Source organism: Protopterus annectens, chromosome 5.part0 (assembly GCF_019279795.1).
Source record: "Protopterus annectens isolate FY-2018-M chromosome 5.part0, PAN1.0, whole genome shotgun sequence".
NCBI classification, from domain to species: Eukaryota; Metazoa; Chordata; order Ceratodontiformes; family Protopteridae; genus Protopterus; species Protopterus annectens.
The window spans coordinates 1,377,932,460-1,377,947,763 of NC_056735.1; the positions used below are offsets into that span (position 1 = coordinate 1,377,932,460).

Here is a 15,304-nt window from a genome sequence, read left to right on the forward strand (position 1 = left end):
TGATGTTAAGTTGTCAATCTCGCCTTCATTCTTGCTTGATGGGTTCGGAGCCGATCCCTCGGCTCCGACTCGGCACTTGCTAAGCTCGAGAGTCACTTTTACCAGCTCGAGGCAGCCCCATATCCCATGATGCAAGGCGGTAAGTACCCAGATCTCGTTTGCCGCTTCGCTTATGAGGTCCTCCTTTTACCAGCTCCTGGTAAGTGATTCACTATTTTGATATTTAAGCCCCTTTTTGTAAAAAAACCTTTAATTTTTAGTTATAAGTTAATTATATAGATTTTCTGACAGAAAATCCCTGTCTCTTCTAATTTTTTTTAGTCAAACTTTACCCATCCCATCCCCTCCCTGTTAGGGTGTGTGTGTTTGTTTTTATAGTAATACCTTTTTGGTATTTTATTTTATTTTAATTTTTGACTGGTGTGTTTTGTGAAGCACCATGTCAAAGGAGAGGGTCTCAGGTTTTAAGAAGTGTGACTCGTGCTGTCAGAAGATGTCTCTGACAGACGGTCACACTTCTTGCCTGTATTGCCTGGGGCCTCTTCACCTGCAGGACTCCTGTGCTATTTGTCATTCCTTCAGCCAGAGAGTCCTGCAGGAAAGACGTAACAAGCTGATACTTAGGGGCCTTCTTAAGCCGGAGGGCTCTCCTGCTAAGTCGGCTCCATCAAAATCAGCCAAATCTTCCAAGGCCCAGGCTTCTGTGTCTAAGCCTGCGGCCTCGGCTCGTTCAGTCGAGATCGGCTCCGGCTGGAGCCGATTCTGGCTTAACAAAGCCTTCGGCACCGATGGCTATCGGTGCCGATTCTGCATCGACCACGTCGGTGTCGGCTCCGATCGGTTCCGACCACCATGTGGCACAGGCATCGGTGTCGGCTCCGATCTGCTCCGACACCGTTTTTTGGCTGTATCGGCTCCGGCTGGAGCCGATGCATCGAGGCTTCCTGTCGGCTCCGATAAGTCTTCGGCTCCAACAGGATCTATAGTATCGGTTCCGATGGCTCATTCCAGGAAGAGGTCGAGGTCTCCTTCCTTGGAGCCGATACTTTCGGCTCCGGCTTCACCTCTCTTTCGAACGGAGCCATCGGAGCCGATCTTCAAGGTCATCCAGACTTTCAGACCATGACCTAGAGAGAGTGGTCAGCAGATTACTTAAGTCACAGGTACTGGCCCAAATGTTACATAGTCCGTCTCAACAGACGACTGTTGGTCCACACCCCGTTACAGTTCCTCCTTCAACTCTACCCCAGAGCTTGGAGTTGGAGTCTTCGAATGGTTACTGCTACGGCTGGAGGACAGATACCCCTTCTGTTCCTTCAGCCTCTACTCTTATCTCCTCTTCGAGACCTTCCTTAGAGGGATTCGTGGTCGGGCTTCCATGGTCTCCTCCGAGGGTGAGTGGCATCGGACCCTTGTCCGAACCCGCTCTTCCCCTTGGAGCCTCGGCCTTGGTGAGCTCGGCTCCGACATCTGCCTGAGACTTCCCTTTCGGTGGTCCCTGGAGTTCCTAGTTCTTCGGAACGGGTTCTCTCGGACCTGCCTGGGAGGGGAGCATTCGAGGTGATGAAGAGTGTGCTGGCCACTGGTATCAGTCAGCAGTCTGTTCCCGTAGCTCCTCCCTCTATAGTGCCTGTTGACATCTCTGCCACTTCTCTTGCTATAGGACCCAGAGATCCTCCGCCTCAGGTTTCCCCATTGGGAATTTCCCCCTCTTCCGAGGATTCTCCTGATGTTTCGGGAGATCCTCCTAGGAAGAGGACTTGTAAGAGGAAACATGTAGACTCCCCAAGTCTGTCACTGGATACTGACTTTGATGAGTCAGAGGGATCCCCTAGATCCCCCTCTGAGGATGTCTCCTTCTCAGACATCCTAGAACTCCTTAAACAGAGGGGAAACTGGCCCACCAACAATCCCTCTGAGGATGAGTCAGTATACCTAGAGGCGTTTGGATCTCGGCCCTCCACCTCCTGGGTGTCTCCGCCTTCGACCCCTTATGCAGGTTATTGCCCGAAGGCGTGGGCAGCTCCTGACTCTGTAGAGCCAGTCCCTAGGAGGCCTTCAAAATTTATCACTGCCCCAGTGACGAGCAATTCCTCACTAAGGGTGTCCCCGCTCATGCCATGGTGGTGGCTGCGGCCACCAAGAAGGAACTTGCAGATCCTTCCGTGCCGTCCATCCTCCTAATAAGGACTCTAGGACCATGGTTAGGTACGTAAGCGGATGTTTTCCTCAGCGACCTTTGCTATGCTCGCTGAATTACCTATGTCACTTCACCAGACTCCAGAGGGATATCCTTAAGGAGCTGGGTGAAGTAGTACAGGATCCTACAGCTGCAGGAGCTCAAGAAAAGATTGCTTCGCAGCTAGGAACCCTTAATTCCATTGCAAACTCCTCCATGCGGCTAATATCTTATGCTGCTGATGGAGCGAGTAGAGCCGCAGGTACAGGTGTGGCTCTTAGACGCCAAGCCTGGATGCGGCTATGTGATTTTGCTGATCCCTTTAAGGCGTCCTTCACAAACTCTCCCTTTGATGGGTCAGCTTTGTTTGGCCCTCAGGTGAAGGAAACTTTGACCAGGTGCGAACAGGACGGCAAGACTCTTTCTGCTGTAGGAGTCAGTTTTTCCACCCCTTCTAGACCTTATCCCAAAGGACAGAAAGGTGGCAAAATGTGGTTCCGTAAATCCCAAGGAGTCACGCCAGATTCACGTGGTCAGTTTACCCCTAGAGGCAGAGGGGGTAACAACAACAGACGCCGCTCTAGAGGCAGAGGGGTCCAAAACCAGGGAAACAGAGAGCCTCTCTCTGACAAGCCCTTTCAGCATCCCTGAGATGTTGCCCGGCTGTCCCTCCTTGGAGGCAGTCGGGAAGATTATCACTGTACCCAGAAGCCTGGCATTCCCTCACTCAAGACAGATGGGTACAGTCGATCATATCCAAGGGTTACATAATTCCTTTCGAGGAAAGTCCTTTTTACCCCTCAAATTCCCTTCCAGATGTACCACCGGTCTAAGGGAAATTGCAGAGTTAGAAGTCTCAAAACTACTGCAAAAGAGCCATTCAGCCAATTACTATAGACCATTCAGAGCCGGAATCTACTCAAGGTTCTTTTGGTCCCCAAAAGACGGAGACTGGAGACCAATATTGTATCTCAGCAGACTCAACAAGTCTGTCAGGAAGACAAGATTCGAATGGTCACTCTTCAGTCAATTCTGCCCTTCTTACAGAAGGACAACTGGATGTGCTCAATAGATCTTCAGGATGCGTACTATCACATCAAAATTCACAGACGCTCAGGAGATTTCTCCGCTTTTAGGCTGGGGTCCAGTCATTTCCAGTTCAGAGCCCTGCCCTTTGGTCTCACTACAGCCCCCAGAGTGTTCACCAAATGCATGGCAGTGGTCACGGCTCACCTGAGACGCCAAGGATTCCAGGTGTTTCCGTATCTCGACGACTGGCTCCTGTCAGCCACCACCAGGCATCAGCTTATACAAGCCAGGGATTACACAATAAACCTTTGTTCTCATTTGGGTATCTCGATCAACTTCAAAAGTCATCCTTATCGCCTGCCAGTCTATTACCTTCATAGGCGCAAACTTAAACACTGTTCGGATGTCAGCTACCCTTACAGATCAAAGAGTTTCAGACATTCAGAGTCATGTCAGGATCATTCTGGCCAACAAGAAAGTACAGGCCAGAATGGTTCTAAAGGTATTAGGTCTCATGGCTGCGGCCATTACTCTTCTTCCCCTGGCTCGATTCTACATGCGCCTTCTTCAGTGGATGCTGTTCACACAATGGTCATACCAACAACTTCCAATGCGTCACCAGATTCTGGTGATGCAGACATGCAAAGAGCATCTTGCTTGGTGGATCACATCTCCTCAGGTTCACCAAGGCAGGTACTTTGTACCCCCATCCCCGATAGCCACTGTCACCACGGATGCCTCCCTGATCGGGTGGGGGGGTCATTATCAGGGCAGGATGGTTCATGGGACGTGGCAGCCGTTCGAGTACCATCTGCACATAAATGTCCTGGAGATGAGAGCAGTGCTTTTAACGTTGCAAGCCCTCAACGACTTTCTTCCCGTAGGGACAATTGCAGTCCACACAGACAACATGTCTGTAGTTTGTTATATCAACAAACAGGGCGGAACCAAGTCCTACCCCTTGTGTCGAGAAGCTCAGACTATGGCAATGGGCGATCTCCTCTTATCGGTTTCTGGTAGCAACGCATATCCCTGGGAAAACCAACATTGTAGCGGACAGATTGAGCAGAGCTATTCTCATGCCTCACGAGTGGTCTCTCAAGCAATCTATAGCGGAAGAGATTTTTCTGGAATGGGGTCGTCCATGTTGCGATCTTTTGCTACTCCCCAAAACAGCAAATGTCCAGACTTCTTCTGCCTCTTCCCTCTATCAGGCCATCCCCAGAGACGCTCTGACCCAGGATTGGCCCCAGGGACTTCTTTATGCCTTCCTCCATTTCCTCTGATCCCTCAGGTTATCCAGAAAGCTACCGCTTTGAGAGCCAAATTGATTCTCATTGCCCCTTACTGGCCTCGACAAGTTTGGTTCCGTTCCTCCATCATCACCTTTTGGTGCAGCCGTGGCATCTGGACCCAGTGCCAGATCTTCTGATTCACCAATCGGGTCAGCTGCACCGGTCAATCCCTTCTCTCAACCTCACAGCATGGTTGCTCCACTTCCTTCCTTAGCCAGGCTTCCTTTGATCTCTAACCCAGTTAGAGACATCATAGTAGCTTCGCTAAAATCCTCTACCAGGAGGATTTATACAAGCAAATGGAAACGTTTCTCTTATTGGGCTAAGGCCAAGAATATTGATCCCTTTACTGCCCCTGTTCAGGCAGTCCTGGATTTCTTAGCAGAGATTTTTCATGCAGGCTCCTCTTCTTCCACAGTCAGAGTTCAATTGGCTGCTATTTCCAATTTTCATGTCTGGATAGCAGATCATAATATTATGTCCCATAGGCTCTGCAGGGCCTTCTTGAAAGGAATTTTCCTACTAAAGCCTCCAATCAGGAATCCTCCTCCTCAGTGGGATCTAAATTTAGTGCTGACATCTTTGATTCTTCCCCCCTTCGAGCCAGCTGCTTCTTGTTCCCTGAAATACCTTTCTTGGAAAACTTTATTCCTAGTGGCTATTACATCGGCCAGGAGGGTGTCTGAACTTCATGCTCTTTCGGTTCGACCCCCCTGTTTGGTTTTTCACAAAGACAGAGTATCTTTGAGAACTAACCCAACCTTTTTGCCTAAGGTCGCTTCAAAGAACAATTTGAATCAATCTATTGATCTCCCTGTATTTTTCCCTAACTATTCAGATAGAGCTGAACAAAAGCTACATTATCTTGATGTCCACCGTCAACTTAGATATTATTTGGACAGAACAAAAATTTAGAAAATCTGATCAACTTTTTGTTTCCTATGCGGATAATAAAAAGGCCTTCCTGTTTCTAAAGTGACTTTGTCTAGATGGCTTTCTTCGGTCATCTCTGAAATTTATCTGCTCAGGGGAAAACAGCTGTGCTCAAAACCTAAAGCACATTCAACTAGGAGCTTAGCTACTTCTACAGCTTTTCAAGCTAGACTTCCTTTAGACACTATTTGTGCAGCGGCCACTTGGGCCACTCCTCACACTTTTGTTTCCCATTACAAATTGGACTTGGCCTCCAGGGACAGAGCCAGTTTTGGCTCTACAGTCCTCAAGAGTTTGTTCCATTGAGCCACCCAGGATAGAGGTGCTAGGACGGTCCCATCAAGCAAGAATGAAGGCGAGATTGACAACTTAACATTAAGAAGTTATGTACCTACCATAACGCTCCATGTTAGTTGTCTTCTCTGCCTTCTTTCTTCGACCCTCCCTCCTTCCCCTGGCCTGGACAGACCTTGTTATAAGAAACTGTTATGCTGAAGACCATTCAGACCTGGTCCTTCTTCCATCTGTAGTTTTCTTTCTTCCTTTGGGAAGTATTTTATGCTTGGTGCTATTGCCCTTTGTCATCAAACGAGATCTGGGTACTTACCGCCTTGCATCATGGGATATGGGGCTGCCTCGAGCTGGTAAAAGTGACTCTCGAGCTTAGCAAGTGCCGAGTCGGAGCCGAGGGATCGGCTCCGAACCCATCAAGCAAGAAAGAAGGCGAGAGAAGACAACTAACATGGAACGTTATGGTAGGTACATAACTTCTTATTTTCTAATGTACGTGTATGAGTGGTAGCACTATGTAAAGGTCAGTCTTTGCATGTCCTGTTCGGTGAACAGCTGTTGAGATTTCTTTTTCTGTCCCTCGAGCAGCACAGATTCATAATCTTAAGGTCCCTTATTCAGTAAATGTATGCACTTGTCAGGGTTCATCATGTCTTCACATGCCAGGCAGTTCACAGTTTGGATCTTAAATCTTAACCCTGGTATAAATCATGTTTTCCGCATTCCTAGTGTGTCATTGATAGTGTTCCTTTGGTGGCCAGTTCATATGCAAGTCCTGCATCAGCACTGCCTTTTTTGGTCTTAATAGAAAAAGCTGCATGGAGGAGTGCCTAAAGTGAAACTACTTTAGTCTTGCTGTGCACATACACATACAAGGTTTGAGAAATTACACAGTGGCGCCCATGGGATATGAACAGTACTGAAACCAATAAGTATTTCCCTTTGGTGATGCAGAGTGAAGCAAAGAAGTAAGCAAGCAATCTGGGGGTGGGGGGGGGGGTGTATTGAAGATTAAGAGGCCAGATATCAACCAACTCACCTAAGACATTCTTTTGGAGTGCTTTTGCACCGTTATTCTCTGTAGTCTATCTCTTGGATATCAAGAGATTGAACTTGCAGCCACCATCAGTGGATAAATCTGAAGGGGGCATTAGAAGTATCATCTGGGCATTAAACTTTCAGAGATGAGTCTTAAAGTTCCAGCACCATCCAACTGATGTAAACACCACAACATCTAAACTGCTCAAGACTGCCGAGGCTTGAAGCCTCCCAGTGAAGGCTTGTTGAGATAATTCAGGCTCTGCGAATTGGTTTCTCTTAACTCTCCCCTCCAGATTCAAGGCAGGCTCGTTAGATGGACTTTTGAAGGAGCTTCTAAGAATGCCTCACATGCCTAGTGGAGCCACAGGCAGTTGTGGAATGTGTTCTTGTAGATAGGGAAGGCAGTCCCATGAGAAAGTCTTGTCTTTCGGCTTTTCCCGGTTAGAGGTCGCCACAGCGGAACTCCGGTCTGCTAATGATTGGCAGTAGATTTTTACGTACCGGGTTGCCGGCTCTGATGCACAACCTTCAATGAAGGTATGCCCATTCACGCATGTCTCCACACACAAGACGCTGTAGCTGAGAATCGAACAGGACAACGTCTTACTGTGAGGCGACAACGCTACCGCAGCATGAGAAAGTCTATTGTCAGCAAAATGCCCTGTGCAAGAGTGTTATGCACCTCATGTGTCAGGGTGTCTCTATCAAAGTCCAGCACCTGTCAGCCGTTTGCTGTTCTCAGGTGAGCACAGGCTTCCCCCTGCTGAATTTAGAGGTGTGTATGTGTGTGTTTTCTTCTCTGTCCATAAACCCCCTGCATGACAACTTTGAAGGTACTGATGTACTTAACACCGAAGAAGACCAGTATAATGAGAATTTAGCTCTGCCCAAATGATCCTGTTTCCAGAGAGGAACTTAAGCTCACAAGCTTCTCCATGGATTGGGCCTGTAGCATCTCTACCTAATTCTCAAGAGACTCTCCAGTGGTATTGGTATTTGGGAAGAAGAATATGGTAGCTTGAGTTATTGCCCATCATGCGTGCAGACTCGTTCACTTTTCTTAAGGATGCCATTTTTGCTATTCTTAAGCATTTAGATTGCAGTCCTCTTGTTCCATAAGGTTTTGTGCTTCCTGCAGATTCTGCTGGAGTGGCATCCTGACTGAGCATTCTAGGACTTGATTTCTCTAGCTGTTCAACATAAATCATAGTGACTTCAGTACCTTTCTCCATTGCTGCTAGATCCGAGGAATCCAGAACCTTAGAGTGGTGATGACCCTTTTCTATTTGCCACTTTGCCAAAAATTATACTTTTATTAAAAAAACAATTAGTCCATTTTCTCTAATAGATTGGTGTGCAAGATTCTGGATCCTGGCCCTTTTGATTTCAAAGAAGGTGGGAATGTTGGATGTTCATCGTGCATACAGCTGCAGTCATCACACTTGGGTTATCCTGCCGTCAGGCGGGTCCTCGGTCGGCCGAATTCCAAAGACTAGGTCCGGCGTCGGTTGTCTTCGCCTCTTCCCTGACGTCAGTGCGGCAGGGGTATAAAAGAGGCAGCTGACGCCATTTTCTCCAGTCTTTCTTGCCGTGCGGTGCCCGAAGCAGAAGCAGTTCGCAAGTGCCGGTCGGCCAGCTCCTGAGATTTACGAAAGTATTTCAGCCGAAGTCGTCTTTAAAGCCAAGTACCCCATTGGGGAAACTTTTCTTGCCTCAGACCGATGTCAGACAAAGTTAATAATTGCATTTCTTGTGGGAAACAAATACCGCATAAGGATTTTCACTCTTACTGTATACCTTGCTTAGGGCCAGACCACGACGTCTCGGCCTGCCATTTTTGTGCTAGGTTTAACAAGCGCACTATTAAGCGCCAGGCGGAGTTCGCCCTTCATTATTTTGGCAAAAAATGTAATTATATCATGTCGTCGGATGCTCAGACGCCAGATGTTCTTCATTCCACATTGCTGCAGTCCTAACACTTGGGTAGTCCGCTGTCCCAGTCGGCCCGAATACCAAAGTATATGGCTGACGTCGGTCAAGGCGCATTAGTCTGACGTCAGGGTACTAATGCGCATGACCGACGTCATATCCTCAGTCTTTTTTGCCGCATGGTCCGATGCAGAAGCAGTTTTGCGAGTGCAGGTTGGCGTTCTGAAATTTTCTGAAGTCGGAGTTTCAGACCGAATCAAAGTTGGCTAAGTACCCGTTGGGAATATTTTGTTTTTTTCTTGCCTCAGTATTTAACCGGATGTCAGAAAAAGTGAATAACTGTATTTCTTGTGGGAAACAGATACCTCATAGGGATTACCATACCTTGTGTATACCTTGTTTAGGGCCTGAGCACGACGTTGTTGGATGCCGCTCTTGTGCTAGATTTAACAAACGCACTATTAAGAGAAGGTTAGACTGTGCCAGGTTAGTTTTTGGGAAGCGTTGTAATTATAAAATGCCGTCGGATGCTCCGACGCCCGCTTCGTCCAAAAAGCGCAAGGACAAAGCAGCAAAGTCTAGATTGGAAGAACCGACAGTCCCGGACGTCGGTTCTTTAGAAGGCTCAGTGGAGCCGGAGGTTCTGCCAGGAGTTTCTTTGGAGTCTCAGGGAGAGACTTTACTCTTACAGGATGTGTCTTCTCAGGAGGTAGGCCAGACTGAAGGGGCTTCTCAGGTGGCTGTTCTTCCCTCTCTTCCTAAGGTGGTTAGAGCCTCCCCTTCTGTTTCCAAGGCTTCTTTGAGAGGCAGGCCAGGTTTAACTTCAGTGGGGGTTTCTCCTAGCTCTTCGGGATTTTTGCCTAAGAAACATATGCTTAAAATGGCAGAGGATTTGATTACTATGATTAGAGGTTCTATGCCCCCTCCTGATAAGAGGCCTAGGGTGGAACCTGAGTTTGAGAGTTTTGAGCAGTGTTCGGAGGCTTCTGAGTCTTCGGCTGAAGACTTGCAGGAGTATCCTCCTTATTCTGATTCTGATGTGGATGATTCTACTCCTTCAGCTTCTCCTCCTGAGGATTTTTCATTTTCAGAGACTCTTCATTCCATGAGGGAGCATTTTAAATGGGAAGGTCAAGATTTCTCTGATTCCAGGAAGAGGCTTAGGGAATTCTTGTTTTTACCCCAGCATAGGCCTTTAGCTATACCTCCTGTTCTGAATGTGGTGGAAGATGTTTTTGCAGAGGCTTCCTGAACCCTGATTCTTTGCCTCCTGCCCCAGTTAAACCAGATAGGTACTATAGGGTGCCTGAAGCTCATAAGTATCTTTTAAGAGTCCTAGGGCAGACCCGAAACTGTCTCTCAGGGGCCTAAAGGTGTTAAGGCTTCTGTTGTTAAAAATCCTGTTCCTCCTGATAAAGAGGCAAGGGCTTTGGATAGATGGGGAAAGAAAGTGTATACTTCTTCCACTTTAGCCATGAGGGCTTGAATTGCCAGTTTCACATGTTAAAATATCAAAATTATCTCCTTTCACAATTGAAGTCTAAGGTGGATGCTCTGGCGGAAGGTATTGAGTGTAAAGAGTTGCAGGATTTAGTTCATGTGTCTGAACAGGTGGGTAAGCATTCCTTGCAATGTGGTTTTGATGCTGTGCAGGCCTCCTCGAGGGTGGCTGCCACTGGTTCGGTTCTTCGTAGGCACGCCTGGTTGAGGGATCAGAATTTAGCTGAGCATGTTAAGACAAGGATTTTGGATGCTCCATTACAGTCTGACGTGTTGTTTGGTTCGCCTGTGGAAGCAGTTTTAAAGAAAATGGAGGACAAGGCTAAGTCTATGCAAACTGTTAAAGATTTTTGCAGGTGCAGCCTCCAAGTTTAGTAGAAATTGGCCTACTAAGGGATGGACATATCCTGCTTATGATTCCCAGTCTAGGGGTAGGTCTAGACGTGGTAGGGGCAGAGCTCAAGGTTCTTTTAGGCCTAGAACAGGAGTTCACCTGCTCAGACTTCTGGTGAGGGCAGGGGTCAGTCCTTTCGTAAACAGACCCAATGACCTGCCTTTTCAGCTGCCAGTACATTCTCGTCTGGCAGCACCTTTGGGAGGAAGGCTGGCTCTTTTCAAAGAAAATTGGGATTTAATTACCCAAGACAGATGGGTTTTGGATATCATTCACCACGGTTACAGGTTTTATTTCCATACCTTGCCTCCTTTCAAAGGCATGCCAGACATTCCTCCTCTACAAAGAAAAGAGGCTCACAAGCAAATTTCTCTGTTACTCCAAATAGGGGCCATTCAGCCGGTTCCTGTGCCAGAAAGGGGCCTAGGATTTTATTCTCGCCTGTTCCTAGTACCAAAGAAGGGGAACACGTGGAGACCAATTTTGGATTTATCTATCCTCAACACTTATCTGGACATTCCCAAGTTCAAAATGTTGACGTTACAACAGCTTTTACCTCTGCTGGGCAAAGATCACTGGATGGTAACTTTAGATCTCAAGGAGGCTTACCTTCATGTGCCTATCAGACTAAGTTGCAGGAAGTATCTGCGTTTCGAGCTGGGAATTCCCATTATCAGTTCTCTGCATTGCCCTTTGGCTTATCTACTGCCCAGAGTATTCACAAAGGTTCTGGCTCCAGTGATAGCTTACTTCAGGCTAAAAGGAATACAAATCTATCCTTACTTGGACGACTGCCTGATTCTGGCTCAAGAAAAGGAAGACCTTTTACAGCATTTGGAATATGTGATAGCAGTGCTAAGATGCCTAGGGTATTCTGTGAACGAAATAAAGTCCAGTCTAGTACCCTCTCAAGACATGTGCTTTCTGGGTGTGAGACTGAATACAGCAGCCCAGATGGCCTTTTAACCCCGGACAAACAAAAGAATCTTTCCATTTACTTCCATCAACTATCTCTTCAGTCCGGGCTGACTGCAAGGACAGTCCTTCAAGCCTTAGGGTTCATGGCATCTTGTATTCTGGTGCTTCCCAATGCCAAACTGCATATGAGGAAGCTGCAATGGTATCTCAGAAATGTATGGACACAGCACTGCCAGGATTTGGACACTGTCATTCAAATAATACCTTGCATTCAACAGGAATTTTTGTGGTGGGCTCAGGAATGTCACCTAAACAAGGGACTCTCTGTGACCCGCCAGAGGCGAGTCAGATTCTAACGACAGATGCCTCAGACATTGCTTGGGGAGCTCATCTAAATGGAAAGTGGATACAAGACAAGTGGCCTGCCAGACTACAGCATCTACATATCAACATGAAGGAGATGTTAGCAGTCCAGTTTGCATTAATGGCTTTCAAGGAGTTACTTCTTCCAGGGCAGGTGTTGATTCTAACAGACAACACAACTGTCATGTGGTACATCAACAAACAAGGGGAACACATTCTTACCCGTTATGCAGGCAAGCAATGATTTTATGGGAGACTGCGCTCAGCTTGCAACTAACTCTTCAGGCAAGGTTTCTGCCGAGCACAGAACTCCTTAGCAGATGTGTTAAGCAGACAAATCATGGATCCCCACGGTGGAAACTGGATCTTCATGTATTTCGAAATTGACAGTGTCATGGGGAACTCCAGACATAGATCTGTTCGCTTCTCCACTAAACCACCAGCTGCCAAAGTTTTGCACAAAGAGGTTTCATCACACAGCTTGGAAAGTGGATGCTCTTTCTTTCAGTTGGAAAAATCTTCATGTGTATGCCTTTCCACCTCTGCCTCTTCTCCCAAAGGTGCTCCTAAAGGTCAGACAAGACAAGCCAAGGATGATTTTAATAGCTCCAGATTGGCCTCGCAACACTGGTACCCATTACTGAGGAATCTGGTAAGGAAGCCTCCATGGCCTTTACCTTTGATTCCACACCTGTTGTCTCAGAGGGACGGTCATCTGCTCAATGTCAAGCTTCACTCTCTTCATCTAACAGCCTGGCATATTCTGTTTTGAAACACAGCAGGTCTCAACTTCCTCAACAAGTTTTAAATGTGATTATGGAAGCCAGAAGACCTAGTACAAGGAAAGTGTACGAGAAAAATGGAAGAGATTTTATTTTGGAGTGCAGCAAAGAATTTGGAGATTTCTGAGCCTAATTTGAGTGTGGCTCTTCAATATCTTACTGAGTTATTGGACAAAGGTTTGTCTTTCTCTTCCATTAAGATTCATGCTGCAGCAATTTCAGCTCACTATGATTGTGACCCACCATTGTTTTCGCATCCTTTGTTCAAGCAATTTCTTAGAGGGGCAAAGAATATAAGACCCCCAAGAGCTCCTACTCCTGCTTGGGATCTCAATTTTGTGTTGGAGAAACTTACTCTACAACCTTTTGAGCCTGAGGCTACTGCTGAATTGAAATACTTGTCATGGAAGACTGCTTTTTTGTTGGCCATTACTTCTGCAAGAAGGGTTTCTGAATTGCAGGCCCTTATGGCGGTAGAGCCTTTTTGATTTTCCATAAGGATAGGGTATCATTACGCACTAATCCTTCTTTTATGGCTAAGGTGGTTTCTAGTGTGGCTTTAAACCAAACTATTCATTTGCCTACTTTCTATGCAGATCCCCAAAATAAGGGGAAAGATTTTGCACACTTTAGATGTACACAGGCAGTCATGCTATTATTTAAGCAGGACTAAGGATTTTAGGCAGTCTCAGCAGTTGTTTGTTTCTTTTGCTTTGAGTTCTCAGGGCAAGCCTGTGTCAAAACAAACTATTTCTAAGTGGATTGGGTTTTGCATTGCATTTTGTTATTCCCATCATGGCAAGGAGATTCCAGCTGGGATTAGGCCTCATTCCACTAGGGCTACTGCCACTTCAACAGCATTTCTAAGGGGTGGCAACTAAGGATATTTTGGAGGCAGCTACTTGGAGTTCAGTGCATACTTTCTCTAAGCATTACCACCTTCCTCTCTACTCTAAATCTAGGGCTGGTTTTGCCACGGCTATTTTGCAAGGCATGTTGACAGCTCCTGCTTCTTTATGATTTGCCAGCCTCCCTTACCTCTGCTTTGGGATTCTACCCAAGTGTTAGGACTGCAGCAATGTGGAATGAAGAACATAGTACAGTTTTGTACCTACCATAAATGTAGATGTTCGAGGATCCACATTGCTGCAGTCCAATTTACCTCCCTCCTTCCCTCTGTGTTTAGGGGTGGTTGTGTGGGTGAGGTTATACTCTTGCAATTTTGTATATATTGTACATATTTTTGGTGCAGGAGTGTTTGGTGTTTTTGGTTTTGGCCTTATCTTTTTAGGGTCTTCTGACATCTGGGGCAAGAAAAGACTGAGGATATGACGTCGGTCATGCGCATTAGTACCCTGACGTCCTGACGTCAGACTAATGCGCCTTGACCGACGTCAGCCATATACTTTGGTATTCGGGCCGACTGGGACAGCGGACTACCCAAGTGTTAGGACTGCAGGAATGTGGATCCTCGAACATCTACATTTATGGTAGGTACAAAACTGTACTTTTTAGGCAAAAGACGCAAGGATAAGGATTGGCATCCGAGGCCTGCACCGAGTACTGAGATCACGCTTAGGCCGACTACTGGTTCTCCGGTTCTCAGCAAGGTGCCTATGCAGCCCCTGACTACCGATGAAACTATTTTACCGGTGACTTCAGTACCCGAGGCCGCAGGATCCTCGGTCTCCATTCCCACTGCAGATACCGCCGCCACTCTTGGCGGGGAAACCGAAATTTTAGTGAGGCCTGCCATTTCTGAAGGCATTTTCAGGCCTACCTCCTCCTCTTTCAAATCATTCACTAAGTCTAAAGCTGCTATGAAAATTAAAAAACAAGGGCCTCCGACCCCCTCTCAAGGCCCCATGCCTAAAAAACAGATACTTAAAATGGCTGAGGATTTGATTACTCTCATCAGGGGTTCTCAACCCTCCTCAGACAAAAGACCCAGGTTGGAGGAAGACTACCCTTCCTCAGACCAGGCTTCTATTACTTCAGACCATTCTGACGACCTGGATTACACCTATTCCCCATTTGATGACTCGGATGCTGAGGAGTCTATTCCCTCGGACTCCCCCCCCCCCCCCCTGAGGACTTCTCTTTTGGGGAAACCCTGCATACACTGAGAGAGCACTTCCACTGGGAGGGCCAAGATTACTCAGATTCCAAGAAAAGGCTCAGGGAATTTCTACTACTTCCCCAGCATAGACCCTTGGCTATTCCTCCTGTCTTAGATATTTTGGATGATGTGTACGCAGAAGCCAGTCTTAATCCAGACTCATTACCTCCAGCCCCTGTTAAACCAGACCGATATTACCGGGTTCCTGATTCTCACCAGTTCCTTTATAAAAGTCATACTGCTGACCCAGAAACAATTTCACAGGGTCCCAAGGGGATTAAAGCCTCTACTGCAAAAAAACCCTTTGCCTTCAGAGAGAGATTCTAGAACATTAGAAAGGTGGGGGAAAAAGGGTGTATACATCAGCCACTTTAACCATGAGGGCATTAAACTGTCAATTTCATATGTTAAAATACCAACAGTTCTTTATCTCAGCTGAAAGGCAAAATTACACAAACAGAACAACCAGACTTGAAAGAGTTGCAGGATTTGTTGCATGGAGCAGAACAAGTGGGGAAACATACTTTGCAG

General features: G+C 46.8%; 1 protein-coding gene across 1 annotated transcript in view; it reads left to right on the plus strand.

Annotated features, from left to right (window-relative positions):
* EED (embryonic ectoderm development) overlaps positions 1–15,304 on the plus strand; it is a 967,389-nt gene that overhangs the window by 645,266 nt on the left and 306,819 nt on the right. The window lies entirely within an intron of this gene.